Source organism: Oncorhynchus tshawytscha, linkage group LG23 (genome assembly GCF_018296145.1).
Source record: "Oncorhynchus tshawytscha isolate Ot180627B linkage group LG23, Otsh_v2.0, whole genome shotgun sequence".
NCBI classification, from domain to species: Eukaryota; Metazoa; Chordata; class Actinopteri; order Salmoniformes; family Salmonidae; genus Oncorhynchus; species Oncorhynchus tshawytscha.
In genome coordinates this window covers 26,457,272-26,471,298 of record NC_056451.1, presented here as the reverse complement: position 1 = coordinate 26,471,298, position 14,027 = coordinate 26,457,272, and the positions used below count along the sequence as shown (strand labels likewise).

General features: G+C 44.0%; 3 pseudogenes; 1 reads left to right on the top strand and 2 right to left on the bottom strand.

Annotated features, from left to right (window-relative positions):
• LOC121840644 overlaps window positions 1–110 on the bottom strand; it is a 10,444-nt pseudogene extending 10,334 nt beyond the window's left edge.
• A 276-nt stretch (window positions 111–386) lies between these two features.
• LOC121840632 lies at window positions 387–2,210 on the bottom strand (annotated as a pseudogene).
• A 1,893-nt stretch (window positions 2,211–4,103) lies between these two features.
• The window catches only part of LOC112234879, a 16,328-nt pseudogene continuing 6,404 nt past the window's right edge, over window positions 4,104–14,027 (top strand).

Sequence of the window (14,027 nt, the reverse complement as noted above, 5' to 3'; positions counted from 1 at the left end):
AGATGATCTGCATTCACCCTTTTTGCCCTCTTGACTTGTCACCATTCATCCAATTGCCTAGTCACTTACCACCTACTTACATTCCTTAACCCCATACAACCTGGTACCATGTCTCTAGTCAAGTTATGGTTGGTCAGTGTTACTTTTCATTTATTTCCCTCCACTGTTGGGAACAGCCCATAAGCAAGCAGTTCAGTTCGTCTACTCTACACCTGTTTAGTCACTCCCATAGCAAACTCCGAGCAAGTCAGAATTACATTATCCCTATAAATGTCCAGCAATCACATCTATAACCCTAATGTAGCCATTACATGAAGTCAACCATTGTGCAGAGACCTTACCTAACTTAGTTTCCACCACATATCAAGTAAAAATGATCACTTAAATTTGTGGTCAAATGTTTTTATTATTGAAAAACAGGAAGTGTCAGTCAGCCTCCATTTTAATCCTCCTCTTCCTCATCAGCTCCCCCAGCACCACCCTGGCCCTTCTTGGCATTCTTTCTCTTGACACGGCCGGGGCGTCCGCCACCGTATGGTGAACGCAGGGAGAAGTCAATGTGCTTCTGGCTGTCCAGGCGCACCACGAAGGAGGGGATGTTGACCACCTGCTTGCGCACACTGGAGAGAGAAAAGACCTCAATGAGTGATTTGTTCCTCCCCACTTAATATCATAGACAAATAACCATCTACGTGGGAATAGTTTGGCATCAATGACAGGCCTCATTCACGAGGAATTCTTGACACCACAGGAAGTCTGAATATTAATTGTAATCATCGGCCTGACTGATGAGGTAAAGTACTAACCAAACTAAATTGAAGACCATGCAATCGCCTTACAAGTCAAACACACTTGACAGTTTGCCGTGACCATTGGTCCACATCTGCTTGAGGTGCAATCCTCCATACATTACCTGTCAGCAAATAAGACAGTAGCAGTCTGCCTCTCGCTTTGCTCTGGGCAGTCTTATAGACAAGGTATACAGTCTGTTACTGCATTGACCTTGCTGAAACTGGTTTGCCTACTCTTGATGGGCAGGATTGGCCCTGGGCAGTCATTGACAAGGTATACGGTTTGTTGCGATGACCTTGCTGGAAATGTTAAAGACCATACTCAGGGATGAGCTATCGTTTGTGAGGCCCTCTAAGGATTAGCGAGAAAGTAACTCGTGAGTTGTGCAGTTTCACCTCAGTTACAAGTGTTAATATAGGCAAGATAATTTTAGAAATGTACATGTTACAAATGGTTTAACAACCACTCAAGTTACTCAGAGCATATTTAAAATAACAGACCAATGTAACGATCTACCGACTTGTCCTTTCTAGCATGGCCATCCTAGTGAACATCAACAGCTTACCGGATATGCCTCTGGCCCAGGACGAGAACACAGGCATGGTGGATGCTCTTAGCAAGGCCCAGCTTGAAGACCTGCGTCACAGAGCCTCCTCTCCAAAGAGTCCTCCACCTTCAGGCCCAGGATGTAATCGAGCTTCATCTTGCCTCATCAGCACACCGATCCTCACCAGACGCCTGAGCAGAACATTACCTAGGAGACAGGATACTTGCAGCAATTCAGTCACTGATCACAAAGTAGGGCCCGTTAATCTGGCCCTAATCAGGGACTGATTGAGACGGAACCCCAGGTGGGTACAATTAATTCAGGTAGAACCAGCAGTAATCTGGACCTCTTAGGGTAAAATCTGAATACTCCTGATTTAAGGCATCTGGAAATCTGACTGACGGCCTCATTTCACAAGGAATTCTTGACACCACAGACAATCTGAATATCGAATATTTAAATCATTGGCGATCTCACTAGCTAACAGCTCAAAGGACTTCTACAGGCAAATATAGTTCAGAGAACAATCTAGCTGTGGTGTACCTTCAAAAGACGCTTGGGGTCCTTCTCATCCAGAGTGAGCAGCTCTCTGGCAGCCTTGCGGATCTTGGCCAGGGTGAACTTCACCCTCCACACCTCACGCTTGTTTCTCAGACCATACTCCCCTGAGAGATTAAAGTTTATTTACTGAAAAAAATGACACGGTATTTAGAGAACAGCAGATTCAATATAAACCAAAACCTGCTATTTGCACACATACCGATAAGTTTAAGCTCTGGTCAAGACGAGACTTCTCGAAGGGGGCGGCGGGGGTGACGTATGTCTTGCGACAAACCCAACTCCTGGCAACGGGCATGGTGGATCAAAGTGCCTGAGGAATATAAGAATTGATATGGCTGTTCAGTTCCAACATTGCGATTACACAAGTGATTATACTGAATTTCAACCCATGTTAATTATTCTGCAGACCATCTTAAGTCATACACCCATTAATACTTAACATGTTTAATAAGGCAGTTACGCTATTATCAAAATATAAGTACATTTAATTGTATGGATCAGGGACGGTTCACTGACAGGCTCCGATAGTGGTACTCCGTAATTTGGCTGGCGAAACCAAGTGGGAACGTGTTAGCCATTTAAGTAGCGTCAAATAACATTTATATTATGGAATTGGTTTCTCAACCTACACAACTTCAAATTGTAAATGTAGTTTGATAAAGTGTAAAGCTTTTAAGATGCAGAGATAACTACAGCACAGTAACGTCAGGCCTCACCGGTGCTAGCTCACTCTTACTAGCTAGCTAACGTTAGCGTGCTAACCACGTTGTACAGTGCGTGGACGACTGACATGACCGAATAAGGCAGAAGTTAAGCCAAAAATATACACAAGATATTGGTCGGTGTAACCGAACTGCACAACTAAACGTATAAATACATTACTTCTCAATATTGCGACCCTACTTCTATGGAAAAACAAGACAGACTAAAGAGCATAATAAGTTATTACCTGTCTCCCACAGGCCAGTACGATAAAGAGGAAGTCAAATTGGATCTCTCCATTATTTATATGGATCCCGCGAACTACATTTCCCAAAAATATGTGACGACGCCACTTCAAAGCAGCAGTTGGTGGAATACCTCCACCTGTTGTTCAACTTTACAACTACAGCTTTGTTCGTCAAACTAAAACCGTTTCTGTTTACTTGCTGAACAAGAACAACTAACTTTACAAACAACTATCTAGTCTAGTGTACTACACGGAATGAACGTTGAATCACCTAGGTATGCAATGTATTATTTTGTGAGCTGTTGTGTACGCCTCTGTTTGGTTATTGAACATTGTTTAGAAAATATCTTTTAAAAAACGTGTAACGTTATGTGTATTAGCCCGGATCCTATGTAGGGGCTGTGTGTGTGTGTATGTGTGTATGTGTGTGTGTGTGTGTGTGTGTGTGTGTGTGTGTGTGTGTGTGTGTGTGTGTGTGTGTGTGTGTGTGTGTGTGTGTGTGTGTGTGTGTGTGTGTGTGTGTGTGTGTGTGTGTGTGTGTGTGTATGTGTGTGTGTGTGTGTGTGTGTGTGTGTAAGAGACCCAGCTGTCACAAATCTCTGACAGCCACCACTGTCAGTGCTACTGGGAGACAGAGAGCAGAGATGTACACACAACAAATGGACCAGTCTGAGTGTGTTGATTCATTCATTTTTTTGTAAGGGTAGCTAATGCTTTTAGAAAAGTGATAGCCTACTAACCACCACACCCACTCAAACGACATGTTGCATGTGCACTCACAACAGAAGAGCGTGCATATGGTACCTAGTAGTAGGCTAATTGACAGATTGAGAGAGAGGGGTGGAGGTGGCAGAGAGAGAGAGAGAGAGGGTGGAGGTGGCAGAGAGAGAGAGAGAGAGAGAGGGGGTGGAGGTGGCAGAGAGAGAGAGAGAGAGGGGTGGAGGTGGCAGAGAGAGAGAGGGGGGGGTGGAGGTGGCAGAGAGAGAGAGAGAGGGGGTGGAGGTGGCAGAGAGAGAGAGAGAGAGGGGGTGGAGGTGGCAGAGAGAGAGAGAGAGAGGGGGGTGGAGGTGGCAGAGAGAGAGAGAGAGGGGGTGGAGGTGGCAGAGAGAGAGAGAGAGGGGGTGGAGGTGGCAGAGAGAGAGAGAGAGAGAGAGGGGGTGGAGGTGGCAGAGAGAGAGAGAGAGAGGGGGTGGAGGTGGCAGAGAGAGAGGGGGGACTATTTATAACACCCTGAAACGGGACCCTTTACATGTGTTTCTGTCTGTCAGGCCGACCAACTGACAGGCTGACAGACACACAGCAGTGTTCTTTCTAACTTCTCTGCCACTTCCTGTCTTCCTATCTAGACAGGCTGACTGTTTCTTAGTTCAGGGAGTTTGTTTTAATTGTTTTAAGCTGAGAGGTTGACTGTTGACAGTTATCCTTCTGACTTTACAGCTCTTCCTCTCATTCACTTGGACCTTCTGTGTTTTCATCACTTGGATTCTACACTCTCTTCTTAGATTTTCCTACCTTGTTTTTTTTCATCTCCTCTGAGCATACCATCCTCTCCCTTTCCCCCTTCACCCTCTCTTGTCCTCCCATCTCCCCACCGTTCCCTCTGTCCTGGTGGTTTTCGGGCTATGCACCATGCTCTCTTCTCCTACAATGATTCTTCAGCCTTACGGACTGCCCGTCTATCCCCAGGGTGCCCAATGTTACCCCAGCCTAGTACAGGTAATCTACCTCTGTCTCTGTCTCTCAATCCCTCTGTTTGCCTTTTCCTTCTCTCTCCTGGTTCCTACCATGTTTTAGGCCGGGTGTGTAGCATTGGATGTCTTTCTTGGTACTCTGTCAGTAGACCCAGAGCCACATACAGAGATGGGCAAACTATTCTGCATAGCTGTTGGTGTGAACATGGGCCCCCATTGAATTCTGTATACATGGCTCTCATCTCAAGCGTCATTGAGATAGTTTGGTTTTGAGTCACTGGATATGCTGAATCACTGGCCCGGGGAATGACATGTCATCATGACACAAACAACAGGTTGGAGGGCCTGTTTGTGAAATGGAAAGGGACATTCAGATTAAATCTATTCAGGCCCAGTATTACACATTATAAATGATACAGTTTGTGTTTGTCATGATGATGATAGCAAAGTGGTTTATTGAACTAGATTTCAAAATAATCCAAATGATGATGTTTAGTTCAGAGTAGTTCACAGCTTAATGGTGTGGTTGTTCACAGCAACTGGTTGCCAGTGTAGATTTGTGTCATGAGATTGCAAACAGCTGCATCTAGGCCTAAATACTGTTGATAGGGTCAAACCCATTTGTTTTAATTGCAATGACACACTGGCAGTTATATTTAATCTGCAGGTCTCAGTGGTGCCAGCAGAGGTGTGTGTGTGTGTGTGTGTGTGTTTGACAGAGTCCCTGACAACCCGTTGGTGAATGCCAGCACAGATATGATGTGTGTCTGGAATCTGTCTTCCTTGTCTCTCTGTGTCACAGCCCCTGTATTTTTAGCCTGTTCCTTGAAAAGTAGATTAACACAGAGAGAGAAGGCTCCCTGTCACGCAGATAAGGGGGACACTGATATCCTGATAGTGTGTAGCCTAAGTAGGGGGATGAGGACCAGTGTACTGTGCTATGATCAGAACATACCAGCGGAGTACATATTCTTTATCCCTTTACACTTGTGTGTATAAGTAGTAGTTGTGGAATTGTTAGTTAGATTACTCGTTGGTTATTACTGCATTGTCGGAACTAGAAGCACAAGCATTTCGCTACACTCGCATTAACATCTGCGAACCATGTGTATGTGACAAATAAATTTGATTTGGTTTGAGTAAAATGTCTGACGATCTGTGTTTATGATCATATTACCTGTTCCATATTACTGTACTGTAAATATACACTAAGTGTACAAATCAAGAACACCTTCCTAATATTGAGTTGCACCCCCTTTTGCCCTCAGAACAGCCTCAATTTGTCAGGGCATGGACTCTACAAGGTGTCAAAAGCGTTCCACAGGGATGTTGGCCCATGTTGTCTCCAGTGCTTCCCACAGTTGTGCCAAATTGGCTGGATGTGGGTGGTCGACCATTTGGGTGGTCGACCATTTGGGTGGTCGACCATTTGGGTGGTCGACCATTCTTACATACATGGGAAACTGTTGAGCATGAAATCCAGCATTGTTGCGGTTCTTGACCCACTCAAACCTGTGCACCTGGCACCTACTACCATACTCCGTTATTAAATATTTTGTCTTGCCCATTCTCCCTCTGAATGGCACACTGACACAATCCATGTCTCAGTTGTCCCAAGGCTTACAAATCCTTCTTTATCCTGTCTTCTTCCCTTCATTTACACTGACTTAAGTGGTTTTAACAGGTGACATCAATAAGGTAGCATAGCTTTCGCCTGGATTCACCTGGTCAGTCTGTGTCATGGAAAGATGTTTTGTACACTCAGTGTAAACATACTGAATAGAGTAGACCATAGGGTGTGTGAGTGTTTTTGTCTGTGCGTTTGTATCCCCTGCTTTATGAGCTCTCTTAAAGGGCACATCAGCAGTTTCCTGTCATCTTCGGAGTGTAAATCCTCCAGCAGCTGTCCCAGCAACCACCTGTCTCAGAGCCGGTGACCTTTGCCCCTGAGTCCTGACAGCTGAATAGGGGGAGGAAGGACAGAGGGGAACAAATGGCAATCAAAAAAAGACTGCAAGGAATAAAGTTGAGACACATGGAGAGATACTGTGTATAATGTTTGTTTGCTGACAATGTAATACTGTACTGGGAGTGGAAGACAAAGAGAGAGAGAGAGTGTGTGAAGGTGGCCAGTGCTAATATCAAATAGATTCTATTATCTCCCCTGTCAGACACTCTCCATGTATGGTGTGAGCTTGGGAAGGTCAGATATTGGGGGGTGAGGTGGGGCGGGGACACAATACAGGCATGTGTGTCGGTGTTGACATGTCCTCTAACATGGCCCAGTTACTGTGTGTACTGATTGCCAGGATCTGCCATGTGATGGCTAAAAGGACAGTTTCTGAATTATTATGCGTCAACCCTGGAATAAACCCAGATATACAACACACATGCCTTCCAATATTAGCAGACAGGATGCAGAGTAGTACATGTAAAAGCATGTTATCTTTAAAGGTTTTACTATGATTTTTTATATAGTTGTTGTTTTGGCCCATTTGAAAGCACTATATGTAAGATGATGTGCTAAATGACTAACCTTGTAAATGATATGCCTGTAAATCTATTCTAGAGACCTAATACATTCTAGATGGTATCAGTCTCACTCCTGACCATCTCCCAGTGTAATTTCTAAAGTAAGACTTCAGAGGTATAGGAGGAACACCTGTGTGGTCTGTCAAGAGAAATCCTGTACTTTGTACTGAAACCCCTGATGTTTGATAGGAAGAATCTGAGACCTACACAGACGAGGTGTTCCTTTTCCACTCCTAGTGAATTAAGATAGTATATCTTATATTTAACATTACATTTACATGTTAGTCATTTAGCAGATGCTCTTATCCAGAGTGACTTAGTGAGTTCATTCATCTTAAGATAGCAAGTTGGGACAAACACACATCACAGTTATAGCAACTACGTTGTTCCTCAATAAATGAAGTTATCAGCAAAGTCAGTGCTAGTAGGAAAAGACAAGTGCGAGTGTTAGTTCATGTCTTAGTATAGTGAGACCTTTGATGCTGCGGTTTTACCTGTAGTAGCCACACTGTCTTCTTAGACCTATGAGAATGTAGGACACTCTCCCTGCGTTACGTATCAGAATCAGCTGATCATACAAGGTTTAATGATCAGATCAGCTTTCATACCTTCCCCCCACTTCGCCCTCTTCAATTTCACCATCAGTCCTATCTCACCCATTCAATGAGTGCAACAGCTGATGGACAGATAGAGAGAGAGGGGGAGGAGGAGGAGAAGAGGTTGGAGAGAACAACATGAATCTGTATTAAATTACAGCCAGTCTGATATATAGGCCTTGACACTTACTATGTTTACAACTGTAAAGGACAACATAAAAATCTTCTAATGGCTCTGCCAATCTTCTGGTTGACCGCTGGTCAGTTTCAGAGTAGAGATATAAGGGTTTATTACTGTGTTTTAATGTGAAAGATATAAAACTACCCAAATATTTCCTGCCTGCTTTTGTCTCTTCAAAGAGTCTGGTCAAAAAGAAGATATTGGAATGATATGAATATTTACAAGGCATAGGAATATTAAAAGTGATTGACAGGTACAAATGACCACAGCTGGCATAGCCCCCCCAGCTCCACCTCCCCCCAGCACTCCTGTCATGTGATTGGTGGTTAAGTAGAATTTATGGTGTAGTGGGCGGGTGGAAGCCGGCATTAAAACATGTGGCAGTTGTTGGACAATGTATCAGAGAATCAGATGTGCAGTGACGGGGTAAGACAAGCATCTATTCTCCTGTTGTGTCTGTGTCACCACGATCATTTTCATTGTGTGAGAATTGGTCACGTCACTGTGTGAACTCTGCTTTCTTGTTGTTTATTTTGGTACATTGAAGAATCAATGGATTGGAATGGATTTGGTACATTGATTAGATGATTATGATGATGTTGAAGGTATTAGTCTGGGATCAGTTTTGTGCTGAGTTGATTTTTCATTACAATTAAGTTGGCATAAGTGGTAAACTATTGGATATTTGCCAGATACTCTTTTCCAAAGGATGCTGAATCCTGAATGAATACTCAAAAGGAATAGTATACGTATCATAGTGAGCTGTACTGTAGGTATGAGTCTGCTGTGTGGATCTTTCTTAAGGTCCTCTAGTTTTGTACCAGCTGTGCAAATCTAAACTGCCCAGCACCACTCAACCATAAGACATTTCCCAGGTGATATTTTAGACTCAACGACTCTTATGAAGAGTCTTTGACTTTTATTACTTTTATGAAGCCAGAGGTCTTTGTGCTTACATTAGAGATGATTCTATGGGCAGTATGCTGTGAATCGAAAAGGTATATTTTTAATGTAATTCATGAATAATCTGGTGATAGTAATTGATTATTTTGTTTCTTATAACAAGTGTCAACCACTATTACAATTTCAATATGGTTTATCCTACAGCTAGGTTGGATAGATACTATGACAATGTTATTTTGATTGATTATTGACTGATTCTCTTCTCTCATTCAATCCCAGGGAGGCCCTGGGCAGGAGGCCTGCCCCGGCAGTGGTGACCCCACCCTCCCACAGGTCTATGCCCAGCCTCCCTCATTCCCTCCACCAGGACAAGCTCCTCCCACACCTGCAGGCAGACTTCCTCCTCTAGACTATAGTTCCGCCCAACCCAACTCAGAGTACCAGGAGCATCACCAGCTCAGAGTCTATCAGGGCCCGCAACACGAAGGGGCTGACACTCTGGCAGCCATTAGCACGGTAAGAACAACATGATAGCCTGGAGGTGTGGGACTATAGAAGTAGTGTCCAGGAAAGATAGAGAGACAGAGATACTTTGTAATCAAGATATGTAGCTACTGTATGTGTATATGGGGGAATCACGTGTTGTTTGTAACATATTTCTAGGAGGGGATTTTATTCTAATCAACAACAACATGTCATACAAAGTTTGAGGAAATTCTTTGTCAGTACAATAGAACACACACACACACAGAGGACCCTGCTACTTCTATGTTTAGCTCCCCAACTCCACTCCTGTGCCCATGTAGGGGAATCTCCTCTGGCACCCAGCAGAGCAGATAGGGGCAGCTGAGAGGAGATTCATTTTTGAAAGTGAATCCCCCCCATCTCTCTCTCTCTCTTTCCCTCTCCCATTTATCTGGAAATAGAGCAGGTAACCCCAAAGCCGTTAACATGCAGTATGTCTGTGTAAGATCATGCACTGGGTTACTGGTAGGGGTCGGGGTAAAGAACGTTGAGAAAGGAGAAGTTAAAAACACAGGAGAATGGAACAACACAGTATGTAAATGTAGGATTATAATTTAAATGTATTTTGGTATATTGTATGGCATATGTTATTAGGTAAGTTATCAAGGTTCAATATTTCCTACTATTTATTTTCATATAGCCTTTAGCACAAAATGACATGTATTTGATGGGATCTTATGTAATTTCATTAGGAACAAGGCCTAGTTTCTGAATTTATAATGAGGAAAACATGAACATGTATGTTTATGTCCAGTGTCCTGGTAGGCTTTATATACTGTAGGTTATTAGTCTAGACAAAGACAGAGGTGAATGGTGAATCAAGGTCAATGCATTGTGACTGTGAAGTCCTTTTCCCTGCCTCAGCAGCTCTTTCTGATGTCATAACTGACTTTTATGGCCACATTTATATATTCCATCACTAGAGCCCCTGACTTACAAGGTCCGTCCTGATTTTCGGGGAAAGTTGAGACGCCGCCACACATCATGGAGGTGGGGTCAACGGGGGAGGCCGAACGGGTGACCCCCGAAATATCGGCCAGGTTCAGAAATCAATTTTGCATCGTGACATGACACCAACATCCAACCCAACCCACCCACCCCTTTCTTCCACTCCCCCTCCCCTCTCTTCACTGTTCCACTTCCCATGTTTCTGGTGTGTGTGTGTGTGTGTGTGTGTGTGTGTGTGTGTGTGTGTGTGTGTGGGATGATGAGGAGGTGGTGTTTGTGTGAACCATGCTGCCATGGGAAGCCAGTATATAACAACACAGCAGTAGCCTGTATGTACTGTATGTGTTTGTGTGAAGCTGTCTCGCTCTCTCTCTCTCTGTGTGAATGTGTCTCTCTATCCCTCTCCCTCTGTTTCTACCCCACTTATTAATACATGCCCCCTCAGAATCTTGAGTAATGATCTTTAACCTTTGGCAGAAAAAAGCAGCACCGTGACCCCAAACTGACATTTAGAACATTCAACTTTGACCCTGCCCGGCACTATGCCTCCCAGCTCCCACTCCTCACCCCAACCCAAGCTTTTTGCGCAAGTTCCTGCCTTGTTCACTTTATCTTTTTGTTTAATTGATTATTTATCGTTGCTCTGAGGACATTGTGCACATCTCTTTCTATCAGCCTTCCTATATTATAATGCTAATAATATCTGTTTTCATTTCTGCATATTAGGACCTGTATTTTGATTTGCATTAATATGTATCTGACTTCTTTCAAGCCTGCATTCACCTTGATTTTCAATTTAAAGATATTTTTCACTTTTGCTATTTTTTTCTTTGCCATTTTATTCTTCCTTTCACATTGCACTCTGCTCCCTCTCTCCTATCTCCCCCACTGCTATCTCCCCACTGCTATCTCCCCCACTCCTATCTCCCCCACTGCTCTCGCTCACTCATTTTTGTGTAATATTTTTTCATCTTAATCTTCTTGTTTGGACTCATATAATCCCTTGGTTTTGGAGGACCAACAGACAGACACTGGCATCGTGGTGCATTTTGGGATAGTGGATGTTTTGGTTTTGAAGCACATTACTATATCCTGTATGGTTTTGCATGAGGGCATTTTAATGAGATTATATTATGAAAATGTATTCCTGCAGGCTTACTGTTTATGTGTCTATATAATCTATGTCACCTGAACTACAAGGTTATTATGAATTTCTAAGTATAATTCATCACAATTATGTTCAGTATGATATTGTATTTAGTTACAGTTCCTCCAAAGTATTTCTGTTGGGAAGCTGTTACTTTCGGTATTGGCTGGTTTTATAACTGAATCAACATGACTATGTAGCCTAATATTTTGTTAGTGTACAGCAGAGGAGGCTGGTAGCAGGAGCTATAAGAGGATGGGCTCAATTGGCAACATGTCCTTAGTTTTCTCTGTAATCTCCCCCCTTCTTTCTCTGCCTTTCCCTTGAAACCTTTTTTATATCCTTCTCCTGCTCTCTGTCCTTCTATCCTCCTCCTCTCCTCATCCTTTCCTTCTTCTCCTGCTCTCTGTCCTTCTATCCTCCTCCTCTCCTCATCCTTTCCTTCTTCTCCTGCTCTCTGTCCTTCTATCCTCCTCCTCTCCTCATCCTTTCCTTCTTCTCCTGCTCTCTGTCCTTCTATCCTCCTCCTCTCCTCATCCTTTCCTCCTTCTTTTTCTTCTTCTCCTGCTCTCTGTCCTTCTATCCTCCTCCTCTCCTCATCCTTTCCTCCTTCTTTTTCTTCTTCTCCTGCTCTCTGTCCTTCTATCCTCCTCCTCTCCTCATCCTTTCCTCCTTCTTTTTCTTCTTCTCCTGCTCTCTGTCCTTCTATCCTCCTCCTCTCCTCATCCTTTCTTCCTTCTTTTTCTTCTTCTCCTGCTCTCTGTCCTTCTATCCTCCTCCTCTCCTCATCCTTTCCTCCTTCTTTTTCTTCTTCTCCTGCTCTCTGTCCTTCTATCCTCCTCCTCTCCTCATCCTTTCCTCCTTCTTTTTCTTCTTCTCCTGCTCTCTGTCCTTCTATCCTCCTCCTCTCCTCATCCTTTCCTCCTTTTTTTCTTCTTCTCCTGTTCTCTGTCCTTCTATCCTCCTCCTCTCCTCATCCTTTCCTCCTTCTTTTTCTTCTTCTCCTGCTCTCTGTCCTTCTATCCTCCTCCTCTCCTCATCCTTTCCTCCTTCTTTTTTCTTCTTCTCCTGCTCTCTGTCCTTCTATCCTCCTCCTCTCCTCATCCTTTCCTCCTTCTTTTTCTTCTTCTCCTGCTCTCTGTCCTTCTATCCTCCTCCTCTCTCATCCTTTCCTCCTTCTTTTTCTTCTTCTCCTGCTCTCTGTCCTTCTATCCTCCTCCTCTCCTCATCCTTTCCTCCTTCTTTTTCTTCTTCTCCTGCTCTCTGTCCTTCTATCCTCCTCCTCTCCTCATCCTTTCCTTCTTCTTTTTCTTCTTCTCCTGCTCTCTGTCCTTCTATCCTCCTCCTCTCCTCATCCTTTCCTCCTTCTTTTTCTTCTTCTCCTGCTCTCTGTCCTTCTATCCTCCTCCTCTCCTCATCCTTTCCTCCTTCTTTTTCTTCTTCTCCTGCTCTCTGTCCTTCTATCCTCCTCCTCTCCTCATCCTTTCCTCCTTTTTTCTTCTTCTCCTGTTCTCTGTCCTATCCTCCTCATCTTCTCATACTTTCCTCCTTCTTTTTCTTCTTCTCCTGCTCTTCCTCTGTCTATTCTCTTCCTCCTCTTCTTCCTTCCTTCCTTCACTCCTCTCCTTCCTTTCCCCTTCCTTCACTTCCTTTCTTTCCTCCTCATCTCCTCTATTCTTCATTTTCCTCCTCTTCTTTTTCCTCTCTTCCTCTCCTCTCTCCTCCTCTTCTGTCTCCCCAGGACGATGCCCTGGTTCCGGTGACCTCTGACTCCCAAGCTCTGAGCGTGTCAGTGTCATCAGGGGGCGGAGCAGGAAGTGGTAGCGATGAGGAGGGTCAGGCAAGGCCCAGCCCAAGCGTCTCCACGTTTCCAACATCCCCTTCCGCTCAGAGACCCGGACCTCAGACAGATGTTTGGGGTGAGAGACACAACCAGTGGTTATGTCCAGGTTTATTATCCTACAAGACATGAAGTCATCCTACGAAACATTATGTCATCTCTTACAACCTCAGTGATAACCTGTGGACAAGATTGTGATCTGTTTTTGTCTTTCAGCAATTTGGCAAGATCCTGGATGTGGAGATTATCTTTAATGAGAGAGGGTCAAAGGTGAGAGACCACTCAATATCAGAAATTACAAACTGAACTAATTAAACCTGGTTGCCCTATTATTTTTTGCCTTACCAAGACAATGACAAGTTGGACAATCAGAAATGTTTCTCCTTCCATCTCTCAGGGTTTTGGGTTCGTGACCTTTGAGGCGCAATGGAGGCAGACCGAGCGAGGGAAAAACTGAGCGGAACGATCGTTGAGGGAGGAAGGTTGAAGTGAGGAATAACTATCTATAGTATGTCTATCTTGAATATCTGTCTGTCTGTCTGTCTGTCTGAGAAATTGTACCCTCTGTCTGCGCAGGTGAACAATGCTACAGCCAGAATAGTCACCAAGAAGCCCCAAACACCTCTTGTGAATGGTGAGGTTTCAAGTAAGATACCTCTTTCCGTGGCATGTGGGAGGGGTGGACATGCACTCTGTACTTCTGATCTGTGTCTGTGTTTTCTTTTTATTCTCCATGATCTCCACTGTCTCTTTCTTCCTTTACTTGTTGTTTAACCTCTTTCTCCTTCTCTCAACATCTCCCTCCTTTCTCTCTT